We start from the raw sequence: 14,285 nt of genomic DNA, 5'->3' as shown, positions 1-14,285 counted from the left end.
CTTCACTGTTCTTTCATGCATAATGATGCACCTGGCCTCTCCGTTGTTTATCAGCTATTCCTCTATCTTGTGAATTTATATATATATTTTTAATAATGATGAATTCCAATGCGCATTTGAAGATATTAGAACAGCAAAATCACGAGTCCATGTCAATCTACTATCCCTCATAGTAGAAATGTTTACCTATTCTATTGGTCACACTGTAAAACATTTCCTGTCAAATTTACAGTAACTAACTGGCAGAAGTTGGCCAATAAGTTACTGTTCTTTATTTTTCCAGTACATTTACTGTAATCCATTTTATGGTAATCCATTTTACGGTACCAACATTTTTACTGTAATCTAATTTACAGTATATTAGTGGAAGCGTCATATTACCCAGTGTTCTTTGTCAGTTTTAATTGTTGGTCATTTAGCGGCACTCTGGTCCTTAGCAACTTACAATCAGGGCATTTAACCAAGGTTGATTAAAAAAAAAAATTTCACAGTCATAGCAAGTAAAACCTTTACTGAAAATGTTTGTTGAAGTTAAAGATGTATTGGCCTTTAAAATAATTGTAATTACAAGAAGATATCTTATGATATGTCTCTGACTATCTCTGGATAGTGCCAATACAATACTAAGATATTTTCACGGTATCTTGATGCCAGAGCAATGAAACAAACTACAATACAGTGGGGCGGCAGGTAACCAAGTTTTTAGAGTGTTGGACCAGTAACCGAAAGGTTTCTGGATCGAATCCCTGAGCTGACAAGGCAGCTAAAAATCTGTTGTTCTGCCCCTGAACAAGGCAGTTAACTCACTGTTCCCCAGTAGGCTGTCATTGTAAATAAGAATTTATTCTTAACTGACTTGCCTAGTTAAATAAAGGTTCAATTAAAAAATAGATATAATAATTTAGTGACTATTAAACTGTAAGAAAATTATTTATACAGTATTTTACTGTAATTACAAGGGATTAGAGCAAGTAGGTTGGCTGTAAGTATTTGCATATTAATGAATACTAGATGTTTTATATCACTTGCACTTCTAGAGGCCTTAACAAAGGCTTCCAAACTGGCCGTGATTACAAGGCAAAACCCATCAAATGGACATTGGTAAATATTCAACCATTAAAAGGTTTAAGACCCGCTACCACACTGATCTATTCCCTATATACATTTAATTTTTAGCAAACTATTACCCCATATTACTTAAATTGGTATAGCCACTTACAAGGCACGCCTTAAAATATGTTAATGAGCCAGCGATTCTCCTCCCACAGTATTAAAAAATATATAGTATGTGCAGTAAATATAGAAAAACAGCAATACAGTACTTTAGTGTTGAATTGTATTGAAAATAAAATCAGCAATTTCCAATAGTGAATATTTAACTATACACTGATTATACAAAACATTAAGAACACCTGCTCTTTCCATGACATAGACTGACCAGGTGAATCCAGGTGAAAGATATGATCCCTTATTGATGTCACTTATTAATGTTAAATCCACTTCAGTCAGTGTATATGAAGGGGAGCAGACTGGTTAAAGAAGGATTTTTAAGTCTTGAAACAATTGAGACATGGATTGTGTATGTGTGCTATTCAGCGGATGAATGGGCAAGACAAAAGATTTAAGTGGCTTTGAACAGGGTATGGTAGTAGTTGCCATGTACACCGGTTTGTGTCAAGAAATGCAACGCTGCTGGAAAGTGTGGGAAGCATTGGAATCAACATGGGTCAGCATCCCTGTGGAACGCTTTCGTCACCTTGTAGAGTCCATGGCCCACTAGTGTTCAAAAGGTTTTTGGTGCTCCAAAAATGTAGTATGGTACTATATTCTGAATTACAGTAAATTACTGGCAGTGATTGGCCAGTAAGTTACTGTACAGTTTCATAACAAGGTTTCGGTGAGGTTTAACGGCGGTTGCATTATCGCTCCCAACTGAACTATTGTATAAATCCATTACACTTTATGATACAAAATGGGAAAAGGGAAAAATACCTTACCAACTAACCCTACACTCATTAAAACCCATCACCTTATTCCACTACATTAACCCTATCTGATTCTACCCCAGGCCAACAGCCTGAGAGGACAGGACAGTACCACTCAACACACCCTGTATTTCTTCTGAAGTCAAATCTCGTATGCCCAAATACTTCTCTGCAGCTGCCACCTAAACATCTATTTTCTGTGACTAACATTCCAACTTTGCGGTACAGTTGATAACCATTGCTATGAACGCTAATAAGCCAACCTACTGAAACAGGTATCCCTCTATCCCGCTGTCCTGGCACTGATCTAGTATTCACAGGGATCATCTCAGAATCCCTCACCCTTTATGCACCCTCCTCTACTTTCTTCACTGCCTCAGCATAAGACATCTTCTGCACTACTCTGACCCTGGCCACCTCAACCTGCCTCTCTCGCAACAGACACCTCCGATTCCCAGCAACATGGACACCCCTACAGTTGACATAGACATTTTTCCACCGAAACGACACATTTCTCTGTCCTCCTGCACACTTACCACATCTTGGAATCTCCCTCCTACACACTGCTTCAACATGCCCATAAACGTTGCATCTGAAACAGCGCAGTGGATTCGGCACAAACACGATAACTGATATATCCTAACATGACCTTGTTGGGTAAAGACTAAAGACTCAAAACTCAAAAGGACTGATAGTGACTCCTCTGTTTCACCACGCTCACCACTGAGTTTGCGTCGCACCAAACAGCGGGCGTCACAAACAACAGGACTCTTCAACTTCAATTGCTCCACCTCCACACTTAACGCTACCCCAGAAATCCCTCCTTTCAATTTCAACTTCAGGCTACCTTCACCGACTCAACAGCACCCACCATCTTTTCCACCTAACCTGAAACCACCCATGGATCAGCCAAAATCTCACTCCCACTGGACCAAACGTATCTTTATCATAACCATGTCCATCAATGCAAGGCTCGGGCTCTGAGCTCCTCACAACACCTTCTACCCCTTCCATTTCACCTCCAGAACTCAAACTGGCGTCAGGCTCACTCTGTTTGAACTTGACACCAATCTTCCTCAACATACCTTCTCCCTTGTTATTGCTAGCTTCAACAGATTCAAACCTATCCTCTGCCTCCCTCAGTATTTTCAATCTCCTTCCTCTTTCCCTCCAAGCCTCCTCCTTTAACCAATTACCTTTTGAAAATATTAAACTTTTTCAAGCCAAAATCTTTTTAGTCTCCTTGAGAGACATGCTAAGCCCTTGAGAGACATGCTAAGCCCTTGAGAGACATGGTAAGTCCCTCCGCTTCTGAACTCTTTCTAGTTCTAACGTCATCTTCGTATAATTCCTAAACTACAGTATATTACTGTATTCTGTGGGTACAGCATTCTAACTCATGGGTGCAACAAATACAGCCTCTTAAAATATGTTCATGAGTCAGAGACTCTTTCCACGCCCACAACATTTTCCTACAATGCAGCATAATTAATACTGTAAAGCACAATTATGGTATTTTACTGTGCATTCTACAGTAATCTAATGTATTCAGTTTATACACTATCATGCTGTTGATCAATACTGTAAATTGCTGATACAATTACAAAAACAGCTAACAGTGCAGCTTGTCGTTCTGTGCAAAAAAGAAATAGCCTAGTCCAAACAAACTCTGGGACAGTTGTGGGACGATAGATCCCAAATTCACACAACCAGTAGGCCTAGACTACATTAAATAAAGCAATGAGGCTGATGCAACAGATTAGAGCGTTTACCTTGACATTTTTATAAACGATTTATTCACGTTATAAGCGCAGCAATGTGCACAATGCAGTAAGCTACGCACGAATGTTCGTTCCATAATGCAATTAGAGAGAAAAGACTTTGTCAAAAGTGCACTGCACATGCGAGCGGTTTCATGAGAGGGAGATGAAAATATCCCTTAGAAATTTAGAAAGAGTGGAGATATAAAGATGCAACTACTAGCATGGGTTGCTAATATGACTAGGATTATGCCTTTTGGATAATGGACAAAGAAAGTTAATTTGAAAGCCAATAGAATATTTAGAGAAACAGGCTGGCTACTGGTTTCAATGGCATAGGGAAGTATTTATAAAATAATTGCCTCCATGTTTGATCATATTTTGTTTAGGCTACTTTGAAGAAAGTCAAAACAGGCAGACAAAAAATCCAAATTGTATCCGTAAAGTTCATAGAAACATGTCAAACGATGTTTAGATTCAATCCTCAGGTTGTTTTTAGCCTAAATAATAGATAATATTTCAACCGGACAATAACGTTGTCAATATAAAAGGTAAACAAGAAAGGCAGTCTCTCGGTCGCGCGCATGAAAAAGCTCTGTGACACTTTAGGGTCCACTCATTCAGACTGCTCTTACTTCCTCATTTTTCAAGACTGTTGAAATCTAGTGGAAGGCATAGGAACTGCAATTTGAGTCCTAAGTCAATGGACACTGTAATGGGATTGAATAGAACACTACAAAACCAAAAGAAAACTACTTCCCGAATGAATTTTTCTCAGGTTTTCGCCTGCCAAATTAGTTCTGTTATACTCACAGACACTATTTTAACAGTTTTGGAAACTTTAGAGTGTTTTCTATCCAAATCTACCAGTTATATGCATATCATATCTTCTGGGCCCGAGAAGCAGGCAGTTTAATTTGGGCATGCTTTTCATCCAAAATTCCGAATGCTGCCCCCTACCCTAGAGAAGTTTAAACTAGGCTTTGTATCTATGTTGTGCGGGTGTGATAAATAAGAATCATAACGACTAACGAAAATACATATGGGCAAATTTAATTCCGCTAAATTATGCAAATTAACCCGTAGACCGATAAACATGACCGGTCAAATGCCTTTACATCTACTGGTATTTTCATCAATGAATAAGCTAAAAGCATTATTTTACAGCGGGATTTGTTTCTTCTCGTGGACAATCGGCCGTGGCAATTATGTTTTCTCTTTAAAAAAATATATTGGCCAGGAGCCAGCTATTACAGGCTATTGGAAACCCTGCACTATTGTCACTATGGATAGACAGTTGACTGGTAGACTATATTGACCTGTGGTATAGTAAGCGCGCTGAAAAGCGTAGTGCACAAGGGAAGTACCAAAACACCTTGATAGGGAAAGCACATGCAAGCAGATGAGGTCATTATAGTAAAACCTGCAAAATGGGGTAAGTAAAAAAGGTGCAGGAGCTAGGCTATTGGTAGCTCTGGCTCAACACTGGTTACATTCCCAGAAATGTTGTGGGTTCTTAAACCATTCTGGGTAAATCAACCTTATATTGAATTTGGTTTTATCTGAATCATATGACAGTTTTTTCTAGGGTGTCTAATTGAAGAGTTTGCCAGAGAAAATGTGACTGGGGTAAGGAAAAAATAAGTATGCGTGTGTCTGTGCACCTAGCTACAGTATGATTAGCATACCTTGTGGAAATTGCTGCTAAAGTAGGAGCACAACGCCAGAGATGGAAACTCGAGTCTGAGACTCAGACTCAAGTCACACTTAAGTCGCAAAGAACATTACTTGCGACTTGACTTAGACTCGTGATCAATTGACTTGAGGCTTGACTTGGACTCTAGATGAGAGACTCGTGAACAGTTCAAGTCAGTACTGGGATACGTTTTTGTTATGTCAATTATATAATTATGACAGTGTCTGGCAACTAACTTGTCCAAAAAAGAACGTAGGAAATGTCTGTTTATTTTTGTTATATTTTTTAAGCAGACATGGTTTCACATTGACTGTTGACCTAGTGAAGCGTCTTAGTAAACTTAAAGAACAACTATTACGTTTAAAAAAAATAATAGGTTATAGGACTAGTCTAGGTGGAATTATTAAAAAGGAAAAATATTTATTACATTTTTCTGGCCACTATGATGAAAAAATAAGTTTCTGAAGAGGTTTGTGCCCTCCGAAATGCAGTAAAAAAAATTGTGCCTATGACATACGAGAAGGTATACATCTGACTAGTGCCCTGTGGGAATCTACGGAAATCTTATGTCAGAGAGCAGTTAACTTTAGCTTTAAGTTATTAACAAGCTAAAATGTTAAACTTTTTTATGTGTGGTGGTTGCTCCAAATCGTATGGACACAGAGTGTTTAGATTCCCGAGCACAACTTTTCAGGCTTGGGTGAGATTGGTGCAGGTGAAGAGGCTTGACTTCACTGCTGCCTCTGTGCAGCCCAAACACCCCGTGGTGTGTGTGGCGCACATTTCACGAATGAAGACTATGTGGCTAGTGACATGATTGAGTACAACATAGCATTCAGGACCAAGGATCGGTGCTACCTCATGATAGGGCTGCTCTGTCTGCACTCTTGTCCATCGTATGAAAGGACGCTTTGACCAGTGTTGCGAAAACTAACGTTATGAGATGAGGCATGTACAGTTGAAGTCAGAAGTTTACATACACTTAGGTTGGAGTCATTCAAATTCGTTTTTCAACCACTCCACAAATTTCTTGTTAATAAACTATAGTTTTGGCAAGTCGGTTAGGACATCTACTTTGTGCATGACACAATAAATATTTCCAACAATTGTTTACAGACAGATTATTTCACTTATAATTCACTGTATCACAATTCCAGCGGGTCAGAAGTTTACATACACTAAGTTGACTGCCTTTAAACAGCTTGGAAAATTCCAGAAAATTATGTCATGGCTTTAGGCTAATTGACATCATTTGAGTCAATTAAAGGTGTACCTGAGGATGTATTTCAAGGCCTACCTTCAAACTCTCTGCCTCTTTGCTTGACATCTTGGGAAAATCAAAAGAAATCAGCCAAGACCTCAGAAAAAAAATTGTAGACCTCCACAAGTCTGGTTCATCCTTGGGAACATTTTCCAAACGCCTGAAGGTACCATGTTCATCTGTACAAACAATAGTATACAAGCATAAACACCATGGGACCATGCAGCCGTCATACCGCTCAGGAAGGAGACGCGTTCTGTCTCCTAGAGATGAACGTACTTTGGTGCGAAAAGTGCAAATCAATCCCAGAACAACAGCAAAGGACCTTGGGAAGATGCTGGAGGAAACAGGTACAAAAGTATCTATATCCACAGTCAAACGAGTCATACATTGACATAACCTAAAAGGCCTCTCAGCAAGGAAGAAGCCACTGCTCCAAAACCGCCATAAAAAATCCAGACTACGGTTTGCAACCACGCATGGGGACAAAGATTGCAATTTTTGGATAAATGTCCTCTTGTCTGATGAAACAAAAATACAACTGTTTGGCCATAATGACCATTGTTATGTTTGGAGGAAAAAGGGTGAGGCCTGCAAGCCGAAGAACACCATCCCAACCGTGAAGCACGGGGGTTGCAGCATCATGTTGTGGGGGTGCTTTGCTGCAGGAGGGACTGGTGCACTTCACAAAATAGATGGGATCATGAGGCAGGAAAATTATGTGGATATATGGAAGCAACATCTCAAGACATCAGTCAGGAAGTTAAAGCTTGGTCGCAAATGGGTCTTCCAAATGGACAATGACCCCAAGCATACTTCCAAAGTTGTGGCGAAATGGCTTAAGGACAACAAGGTCAAGGTATTGGAGTGGCCATCACAAAGCCCTGACCTCAATCCCATAGAAAATTTGTGGGCAGAAATGAAAAAGCGTATGCGAGCAAGGCCTACAAACCTGACTCAGTTACACCAGCTCTGTCAGGAGGAATGGGCCAAAATTCACCCAATTTATTGTGGGAAGCTTGTGGAAGTCTACCCCGAAATGTTTGACCCAAGTTAAACAATTTAAAGGCAATGCTACCAAATACTAATTGAGTGTATGTAAACTTCTGACCCACTGGGAATGTGATGAAAGAAATAAAAGCTGAAATAATTCATTTTCTCTACTATTACTCTGACATTTCACATTCTTAAAATAAAGTGGTGATCATAACTGACCTAAGACAGGACATTTTTACTCGGATTAAATGTCAGGAATTGTGAAAAACTGAGTTTAAATGTATTTGGCTAAGGTGTATTTCAACTGTATTTCAACCGACTTCATCTGTATGTTGTGAAATTGCCTGTGAGTGAGTACAGTGCTACCTATCTAACCTTCTTGGTAGTTGAGAAAGTTTTGCTCGTTTGCCACCAGCTAAAGTTAGCCAATCTTGGAACCCATCATCGGGCAAATTTCACATTTTGTCCCAGTTTTCTAGACTAGATTATAATTGACTGTTAATGAATAATGTTAACTGCGAGCTAGGTACAGTAACAAATGATAACGTTAGCCTATGTGCACTGTTGCTAAATTACCTAACTTTAGCTAAATAGATCCAACTTAGGCATCTAGGGGTGGTTGACTAACATCTAACAACTAGATAGCTGCTTACAAAAAACGAAATGCTGTTTGCAAAACTTGTGGAATTAACGTTAAAGATGCTGGCGCAACTACATCTAACTTCATCCAACATTTGAAAACTCACCGTGAAAGGTCAGTTAGGCTAGCTAGCTAACAACGTTACAATGTTGTTAGACTAATAGTAGCCTGTTTGATATAGCTAGCTTTCTTGTGTGTCACCTTTTAGCTAACTGGAAATGTAATACTGTGGTATATTTCTTGAAAGGTTAAGAGGTGGGTTGTCAGATAGCTAGGCCTACTTATTAGCAGAGATTATTAAATGACATCTCTGCGATATGCATATCACTCTGAGATGTAATATACTTTCTGTTGTAGCCTGATCCTAGGAAGTAAATTAGTATAAAACGACAGTTCGAAGCATGCAACTTCTTTCTGCTGAAAAATCCCATAGACCATATATATTCGTTTGTGTCCTTGTACTTCCATCTCAAGTCAGCAACAACTATCCACCATGTAGTTCATCTGCAGGTTCACTGAATTCTGCAAAGCAAAGGTGGCCAGCCCAGGGACAGAAGGTCAGAGCAGCATTGACTCATTCTTGACCACCACAGGTGTCCATGTGTACAGCCAGGGCCACCCCAGGCAGAAGACCATAACAGAGGCTATACTCCAAAACCTGATCATTTCCTGCAACCTGCCTATGTCCTTAGTGGACAACCCTCACTTTAGGCATTTCATGTCAGTGGTAGATGACAAATATAGACCAGTAGATAGGCCCACAGGACCAGGCGCCTGCATGACTTAGCACTGAACAAAGAGGCTACAATCAAAAGTGCCCTAGGGAAGACAGAATCAGTGTCTGTCACTAGATATATGGACTGACAGCACCATGAGGGGCTTCATAGGAGTAACGGCCCATTACATGGCCATGGAAGAGAAAAAAACTCCCAGACTGGGGTCAGTTCTGTTGAGCTGTGATAGATTCACAGGGTCACACACTGGGGAAAGGATCAGTGATACATTTGAAGTAATATGTGATAATTTTGGCATAAAACATCAATTAGATTATATCATATGTGATAATGCTGTAAATATGAAAAAGGCCTTCACAGTTTGTTTCCCCAAAGCAAGCAATGAATGATGATGTGGATAACCCCAGCCTATGGGAAGAATTTGGTGAAGAGTACATTGCTGATGTTGAAGCTATCCTAACCAACTGCAGGCAGCAGCGCTTACAGTGCTTTGCCCATTCATTACAACTGATGATTAGAGATGGACAAAAGGAAACAAATAACATAAACAGTGTGATGGCTAAGGTAACTAAACTTTTCAGCTTACTAAATACTACCTGTGGTCTGCAAGAAGCATTTGAAGCTRAGATCGGAGCCAATCGTAGTATCCCTGCTGCTGTGTCTACCAGATGGAATTCCATCCTCCGGCTTGTTAAATCAAATCAAATCAATCAAGTTTATTTTATATAGCCCTTCGTACATCAGCTAATATCGCGAAGTGCTGTACAGAAACCCAGCCTAAAACCCCAAACAGCAAGCAATCCAGGTGTAGAAGCACGGTGGCTAGGAAAAACTCCCTAGAAAGGCCAAAACCTAGGAAGAAACCTAGAGAGGAACCAGGCTATGAGGGGTGGCCAGTCCTCTTCTGGCTGTGCTGGGTGGAGATTATAACAGAACTATGCCAAGATTTTCAAAATGTTCATAAATGACAAGCATGGTCAAATAATAATCAGGAATAAATGTCAGTTGGCTTTTCATAGCCGATCATTAAGAATTGAAAACAGCAGGTCTGGGACAGGTAGGGGTTCCATAACCGCAGGCAGAACAGTTGAAACTGGAATAGCACAGGGCCAGGGGGACTGGGACAGCAAGGAGTCATCAGCCCGGTAGTCCTGACGTATGGTCCTAGGCTCCGGTCCTCCGAGAGAGAGAAAGAAAGAGAGAAGGAGAGAATTAGAGAGAGCCAAAATTTTCAAAATGTTCATAAATGACAAGCATGGTCAAATAATAATCAGGAATAAAAGTTCAGTTGGCTTTTCATAGCCGATCATTAAGAGTTGAACAGGTAGGGGTTCCATAACCGCAGGCAGAACAGTTGAAACTGGAACAGCAGCAAGGCCAGGTGGACTGGGGACACCAAGGAGTCATCATGCCCGGTTTGCCGTGATGTATGGTCCTAGGGCTCAGGTTCTCCGAGAGAGAGAAAGAAAGAGAGAACGAGAGAATTAGAGAGAGCATACTTAAATTCACACAGGACACTGGATAAGATAGGAGAAGTACTCCAGGTATAACCAACTGACCCTAGCCCCCCGACACATAAACTACTGCAGCATAAATACTGGAGGCTGAGACAGGAGGGGTCAGGAGACACTGTGGCCCCATCCGATGGGGATGTTAAAGCTGTTAAAGCAGTCACCAATCTGAATCAACAAAGACTCAATACTCTACTTGAGCCCCAAGGACACAAGGAGCTCTGCTTATCACCAAGGGAATGGAGACAGCTATTGGAGCTAGTGGACATTTTGGACCCTTTTGTCCAGGCCTCCGACCTTACTCAGGGGGAGAAAGTGGTGACTCAATGCTGCCCTTCCTTGTGTACTGTCACTCAACTATCATCTTCAAAGTATACTGAGCACAAGTCGTCACCTAGTCAGTCTAGTAAAAGCACTGCAGCGGTCACTCAAACGCCGATTCCAGGGGCTGTTTGTGAATGTCAGAACTGAGCACTCTGATGACAGGCAACAAAACATTTGGTGACAATGTATACATAATGGCTGCACTGCTGGACCCATCTTTCTGCCTGTTCTGGCTTGATCATTATGTCCTCATACCACATGAAGATAAAGCTGAATTGAAGGAGAGTCTGATTGGTAGGTACAATGCATTGCAACATGCAACATTTTCTATGTCACTTTTTTTTAATGTATAATGTATACTGTTATATTCTTGATCATATACATCATTTAATGCATTTTCTTTTCAGACCTTGTTTTGGCTGAGGCACGGAAAGTCACCGTTAAGGAGAGCAGTAGTGGTGAAGAAGAAGAACAACCACCTGCCAAAACCTCCAGAATGTTCTCTGGCTACCGCAACAAGATCAGCAAGAAGAAAGCAGACATAAAGTAATCTGTCAGAGCAGAGATTATTCACTACAATCAAGTATCTTCTGAGGAAAATGAAGTTGATTGCTTGGATTTTTGGAGAATCCATGCAAAAGACTTTCCAAGGCTCAAGCATGTAGCAATGACAGGTTTGGCTGTGCCTGCCACCAGTGCCCCAGTGGAGAGAGTGTTTAGTCATGGAGGCCTCATCATGCACCCTCATAATGCCAGGCTCAGTGAAAGAATGCTGACAAACTTGATCTTTCTGAAATGTAACCTGTCTGCAACAGACATATTCTATGTCTTAGGGCAAGGGATGTAATTTGCTACTTGTAACAGGAAATTGTATTTCTGTTAAGTGTCCAGGTCAGTAAGTATATTTTAGGGATAACGGTAATTACATTTGATATATAGGACACTTTATTAGTGCAGTTATTGAACAGCAGTTGTCAGTCATTTTGGTTGACGTTCTGTCACACCCTGATCTGTTTCAACTGTCCTTGTGATTGTCTCCACCCCCTCCAGGTGTCACTTATTTCCCCCAGTGTATTTATCCCTGTGTTTCCTGTCTCTCTGTACCAGTTTGTCTTGTATGTTTGTCAAGTCAACCAGTGTGGGGTTTCCCTGTACTCATTTTTCTCTTCTTTAGTCTTCCTGGTTTTGACCTTTGCCTGTTTTCTGGACTCCATTCCCGCCTGTCTGACCATTCAGCCTGCCTGCCCTTCGGTACCTACTGGACTCTGAACTGGTTTTGACCTTTTGCCTGTACACAACCATTCTCTTGCCTACCACTTTTTGGATTAATTAACATTTAAGACCCCAACCATCTGCCTCCTGTGTCTGCACCTGGGTCTTGCCTTGTGCCCTTATAACATTCATACTTGTCATTTATCTTCCATCACCTACAGATTTTCTGTTTGTGTGACAGAATGAAGTGAAATATAGACAATGTCTGCCCAAAAAATATTTTTTTCATATCTGGTACAATTAGTTGTATTAATGTAAACTGTCTACATTTTGAAAGGAAATGTATTTTGATTTAAATAGTGCCTGATGTTCTTTCTTTCATACAAGTATGGACTAATGAACAAGGGAGTCTCTTCAAATAATTGACAAGGTTTATAGACCTAACCCACAGCAAGCAGAAAGCCCTTGCCAAAAGGGACTTTAGATTTGACTTGGACTCATCATTATGTGCTGGAGAGGCTGCGAAATAGCAAACAACTGTATGAATGAATTACACAGTGTAAGAGACTCTTTTACCCATTTCAGACAGAAGATGTATGTTACCTGCAAAAAAAATACATGTTTATATGACCCCCTTTCAAACAGCCTCTTATTTACCACTTATTGCAAGTAGACCCCTTTTATACATATCAGTGGGTGACTGGCAAATTGGGAGGGGTGGGTGGTGTTGTTAAACCACGGGGGCTGTGTGCAGTTCAAATTAGTGAGGTGTTAAACAATGGAAGTGTTAATGAATTTACCTGCAAAAAAACTGAGAACTATTCCCACAGACCTGAAACCTGTATTTTGGTTACGGGGTCTGAAAATGCAGTAATCATGACTAGGTCTTTTATTTTTCCATGTTTTTTACCCCCTATGCCTTTCAGATATATAGCCTATTTATTGCCTACCTCCTCATGCCTTTTGCCCACATTGAAATATAGATTCTCTTTTTTTTCTTTCTACTATGTTATTGACTTGTTTATTGTTTACTCCATGTGTAACTCTGTGTTGTTGTCTGTTCACACTGCTATGCTTTATCTTGGCCAGGTCGCAGTTGCAAATGAGAACTTGTTCTCAACTAGCCTACCTGGTTAAATAAAGGTGAAAAAAATAAAATAAAAGAAGATATACGAAAAAGTTGGTATAAAAATGCAGGCATGTTAAATTAGTGGGATTTTGGTCTGTGTATGAAAGGTTTTTTTGAAACTCCTATCAGATCAGTGGGTATTAATTTAAAGCTTCAAAGAATATGCTTATGTGTGGGTACAGTATGCGTTAGTTTTGCCTGCCACTCATGCACTGGGATGAATAGCCTGAATGCTGCAGGGGGGGGGGGTCCTGCATCATACAGTGTTTGATTCATCACCGGGCTCAGTCTTAAAAGTAATATGAGAAGGGGGAACAGAATGTCAGACAAATCCTGTTTCTTGTTCCATCTTTGTTCCCTTGTGTTCTATCAATTCAGGTTATGACGTTGAGGATTGGTTTGAATTAAACCTGCCCATTCTGACAGGCCTGCTGTGGTTCATTGGTGATGCCTTGATAATGGTAAGGGATTAGCTGTAGGTTGCAATGTAGGTGGGTATAAACGTCACACCTAGTAACAAACATAAAGATCCTATAGATCACAATGCTAACAAACCTCACCCTGTATCCATGGTAAACACAGAACAAATCTGTCACTCGGAGTGGGTTGTTGTTTGACTTCTACAAACAAGGGACACATTAGAGAAGTCTGCTTGACAACATTCCTGCACCCACACCCACAAGCCATAGAAACGGAACGTTCTTTTCCCCCACCTACTGTATGCATTAGACCTTTGTGGTTGGAGCTGTCTGCAAACAGACCCTCCCAGAGGTGCAAACATGTGTACACCTGGAAACTTTCCATGGAAACGTTTCCCTCATCATAACTAAAAAGTGAACAGATAACTAAGAATCTTACATTACCGTTATTTGATAGTTGTACAGTACAACTTGTAACTATAAATACATGATTCTCAAATCAACACATGCAAACCTGTGTCATGTTGTTGTACGTACTTTTCATGCAGGTGGGAAAGTTGCTTCGTAGGGCAGGGATCATCAACTAGTTTCAGCCGCGGGACAAATTGGCCACAAGAA

The sequence above is a fragment of the Salvelinus sp. IW2-2015 genome, linkage group LG9 (assembly GCF_002910315.2).
Source record: "Salvelinus sp. IW2-2015 linkage group LG9, ASM291031v2, whole genome shotgun sequence".
Lineage (NCBI taxonomy): Eukaryota > Metazoa > Chordata > Actinopteri > Salmoniformes > Salmonidae > Salvelinus > Salvelinus sp. IW2-2015.
The sequence above is the reverse complement of the archived record's forward strand: the minus strand, read 5'-3'. Positions refer to the sequence as shown.